Here is a 5,120-nt window from a genome sequence, read left to right as displayed (position 1 = left end):
ATTTTTCAAATGTTTTGAAAATAAAGGAAGAAAAAGACTGAAGTGACCCCAGCCTGATACTGCAATTCAACCTAAAACTCAGGGGCTACTCCATATGTCGGTGTTTACCGCCAAGCCTGCTCAGGGATACCCTTAGCAGTAGGGTTTATAGGTAGGGATCGACTGCTCTAGTACTCGATGGTACAAGGAACACAAAGATTTAGACACGTTCGGACCGCGAGTTTGCGTAATACCCTACGTCCTGTGTGGTTTGTATTGCCTTAGGTGTAGATGATTGTTTGGAGGGGTCCCTGCCTTCCCTTATATATTCGGGGGGACAGGGTTACATGGAAAGTCCTAGGCGAGTACAGTTGGAGTCCTATTACAACACAATCGGATAATTTTCTTTATACTGCAGCTAGTTCTATGCCTATTTGGGTAGTTACAAAAGAGGTAAGGTACATCCATGAGCTATCCCTTACTCTAGAACATTCTATGTCTATAAGCAGTCCCGCTGTCCCAGGTCTGACAAGCCCCCGAGCTCTTCGTAGCCGAGTCATGCAGGCATCGAGTACTTGGCTGGGCGTCTTGGAGTACTTCAAGTAGTCAGAACATCCTTCTGGTTGCTTCTGGTCCTTCCTTCAAATACGTCGAGTAGTCCTTCAAGTACTTCCGTTTGCTTCGAGGCTGTGAGGTGCTCAAGCCCAAAAATCTTGATCATGTATGGTGCGCGACGCATGATATGGTGATGAAATTTTTATGCAGAATAGGTTAGGTAGACTAGCATCTACTGTAAAATTTCTAGCATTTAACCACAAGGCATCTAATCATTAAAAATCATGCACACAGATTAACCTAGAGACTTCACTAATTTATGCAGGATTTTATTCAAAGTTTATGGAGCTAAAATTTTTACAGAAACATCTACATAGGATATACTCAGTACTGAAATTTTTCCAGAATTTATCTACTCATGAAACAGGAGTTATAAAATTAACAAAACTAACATGCGAGCAACAAACTTAATTTCCACAGGGAGTTCTACCAGGGTTATGGATCTCAAAATTTCACCAGATCCTAGAATTTGTCTAAACATGCTTCAAAAAAATTATCAAGCAAAATTTCTATCAGATTTATTACTTATGCATTAAACTATATATGAACTTGCATATTTATTCGAGATTCAAGATGACTAGTACTGCATATGAAATTTTTACCATAGAAAGTACTCATACTAATCAAGAACATATTCAAAGATCATGACCAGATATGTATTATAGCATATAGAACAAAAAATAGCAATTCTAAGCATGATATCTCAAGCATGTATTATAACTGTAGGAATACTCAGTAAAAATATCTCAAAATTTGCAGACATGTTTATATAGCTAAAACAAAGTTCCAGGAATAAATCTAGATTTTTCCACAAACAGGAACTATATACCATGAATTAAGTTCATCCAACAAGCATTAAACATAATATATAGCAAACTAGATCAAAAATTTCTCAAATTTGTATGATAGCAAGTATTCCATAGGAGGTTCATCCAGAAAAAGTTTCATAACTAATTCTTGTCTATTTTTACCAGAATTAATGTATGAAGCTAGCTAGTAGATCTAGGGAACTTGACCATTTGAGTAAGTAAACTATTTCAAACTGAGTTCAAATTTTTACCAGAGCCTACTTTAAGTGTGAGCATGCTTCAGTAAACATTTCAGTGTTTTTATACAGCAGAATATTTAGTATTGCATTTACTTAGTTTAGCATATGCATATTTAGTTGAGCTAGTTTTTGTTAAGTAAAGAATTCCAAACTTTTTGTGTAGAACTTACATACTGATAACATGATTTTGTGTAAGTTTCATCAGCAAAAACACAACATAGCCACTAGGAGAAAATACACAAGTTAACCCTAGTGATTGGATGAGCAGTTAATATCTCTGATTCTACTCAATATTTGACTCTCAAACTTTTCTATCAGGTTTATGTACTCCAAAGTAGCAACTCAAGATGGCAGCGGGTACAAAATATCCGCAAATCCGCGGATACCCGACCCGCTGGGCGCGGATTCGGGTCTGGGTTTGTACCCACGGGCACGGGTGCGGGTATGACTCTAAACCCAACGGGTATTTTATAACGGGTTTCAAAATTTGATATCCGAATCCGCAAACCCGCAAACCCGCTGACATGTGGGCCCCATACCCGTGTGTGTGTATCAGATCTTAGGGTTTCATTCAATCCCCCCTCCCCTCCCCACCAGAGACCAACTCCTAGCCGCCACCCTTCCCCGAGACCCCGACTCGGCGACTCCTCTGTCCTCTCGGCGTCTCGGCCCCTCCCCGAGATCCCGAGCCCCAACACGACCCAGCGGCCAGCACCGCACCGCCCCTCCCCCTCCCCCCACCCAGCTCCGCGCCGCCCCCAGGACCCAGCGGCGCACCGCCCCCAGTGGAGCAGCCTGCTTCCCGACGCCCGTCGAAGCCCCCTCGGACCTCCGCCCCTCCCTCGGTCCCGCAGAGCGCCGCCGGCCGCCGGTCCAGTGCCAGCCGCCGCTCCACCGCCAACGCCGTTCCAGCGTCGGGCGCCGCTCCACCGCCGGCCAGGCTCTTCGTCCTCAGTCGACAGGTATGCACTGCACTGATGCTAGTACTCCTAGTAGCACCACTGATCTACTCGTATATGTCAGATCTGCTCTTGTTTGTGCTTGATCTACTCGTATTTGCACGATTTGATCATGTTAATTTTTCTGCAGTTGCAATGGCTAGTAGTACTCCCAGTAGCTCCCAAGTTCCTGCTTCCCAAGCATCAGGTACTATAGTGGCTGCGGGTGGTACAACCGGTACAACAGAAGAAAATGTTGGGCACATTTCAGATGGGGAGGAAGAAGCTGCTGCTCCTCCTGGTAAAAAGAGGAAGCAATATTCTAAAGTGTGGAATGACTTCACCCAAGTGTGGAAGAAGCAAACCCAAATGAATTTTGTGCATGATTTTTTGAAGTTTGCGGGTATACGGGCGTACCCGCGGGTATGCGGGTATCCGCGGATAGCGGGTATGGGTTTTGTTTTCTACCCGTCGCGGGTTGCGGGCGCGGGTGCGGGCACGGGTTTGGGTTTGCGGGTGCGGGTTTGCGGAGTTAGTATCCGCGCGGATTTTATCCGTTGCCATCTATAGTAGCAACTTGTACAAGTTTCATAATTTTCCAAGCTCTAGAACTATTTATCATGAAATGGCACTATTAAACATGTATTAAATCAAAACCATAGCAAGAGAGTTGTGATGGCTTTCAAGCTTTTACTACACTGCTATTTTAGGATCTTAAGTGTACAGAAAAAGTTTCATCCAAAAATATTGATTAGAACATCAAGAACAAAAATGTAGCATTTATTCTAAGCAAAACCCATAGCAACACTTATTTTCTGGGCATGAAAATTTTACATAGAGTTTATCTTTCATGTTTGTAGCTACTGTTCAAAAATCATATGTAGTTCATATATGGAACTCCTAGAACAATTAAATGCTATTTAATCTAATATTTATCCTAGATTAAAATGTAAGCAAAATCTGAGCATGTGCATGTAATGAAACTTGTAGACTTTGTTGCAAGGATTCCAGAACAGTAGAGTTTGCATTTTTACGATTTTTCTATGAATTGTTATGTATTTTACAATTTCACTGTTTTGAAGTTCATGCACATTTTGCAGATTAGACCCTGGAACTTTGGTTCCTTCTAACTGGAGGTCCCTGGGCGGATTGAAACAGAGCAGGGGAGGTTTGGCGCGGTGGTTCCTGGCGAGGAGAGTCGCCGGTGGTAGGGGGAAAGTGGGGGAAAACGAAGATGAGCTCGAGAGCTACCTTTAGGTGGTCGTGGCTCGTCGGGAGAGGACCGGAGGAGGCGTGTCCACGGAGAAGGGCGGCTGGCGGTGGCTCTGCTCGGCAACAGCGGCTCCCCGGTGAGGGAAGGAGGGAGCGGACGGGTCGGAGAGCTTCAGGAGACAGAGGAGAATCCGTTCCGGGGCTCGGCTCAGGGGGAGGATGGCCGGAGATGGGAGCTCCACGGGGAGGGTCGGCAATGGCGGGGCGACGGCCGTGTAGCTTGGTCTGTAGGCATTCCGGTGAGGGAGAATGGCGATGGCGGGGTGCGTGAGCTTCAGGAGATGGAGAGGAAGGTGATGACGTGCTCGGATTGGACAATGGGGGTGCGGAGCGGTGGCTTCCAGGTGAGCTGCTGCTCGCCGGAGTTGGAGGGGATGGCTGCGGCGTTCTAGGCGGACAGGGGCTCGGGCGCGCGCGCGCGTGGAGGCCTGCATTGCCTTATATAGGCAAGGGAGGAGGAGAAGGGCGATTTGGGGTGCGACGGTCTGGGAGATCACGTTGCCATTGGCCAAGCTTTGGATATACCCGCACCTTCCCCTGCCCATACCCATGGGTTAATTATCTAATCAACGCCCTCCCCGTAACTTGCCCGTTTTAATTTGCCCATACCCATTGGGTAACGGGGAAATATAAGATGGATATGGGGAAAGGCATATAATACAGGATATGAATAACCAAACAAAGCCTGGCAGCTACGTACAACATTCCAACAGTGAGAGATTGTTGTTTGATCTTATAATACAATAAATCTGCAGCAGCAAGCAGGATATGCACCAGCGACGGAGATGTACAGATAACTGGAGATGTACAGATCATATTGTGAATTTTAGAACCTAAGTCACTTGTCCAGACAACTGGAGATCTACATATCACATTGTGAGTTTTAGAACCTAAGTCACGTGTCCAGATAACTGGAGATGTACAATAATTGTAGCATGAGCACTAAACAATCCTCTCATCCCTATCTGTAGAGTACAAGATAACCAGAAATATAGTAAAAGTGTGAAACAAAAGGCCTTCACATCTCATATATCAACAAAAGCACCCAGGGGCTGCTAATCTGTATGGAAACCTGGTCCGATCCTGCTCCTGCAACAAAACAAATGGGAGTTAAAATGATATAGCTCCAACAAAATTATCTTTCTAGCCGAGCCTATAGCTATACAATAACATGTATAGCTACTTAACAGTATAGAAGTAATCATATCAAGAAAATAACAAAAGTTAAGTGATGTCATGCAATTCTGCAAGAAGTAGGGTAAAACATG

Source organism: Panicum virgatum, chromosome 8N (genome assembly GCF_016808335.1).
Source record: "Panicum virgatum strain AP13 chromosome 8N, P.virgatum_v5, whole genome shotgun sequence".
Lineage (NCBI taxonomy): Eukaryota > Viridiplantae > Streptophyta > Magnoliopsida > Poales > Poaceae > Panicum > Panicum virgatum.
Note: the sequence above shows the minus strand (reverse complement) of the source record.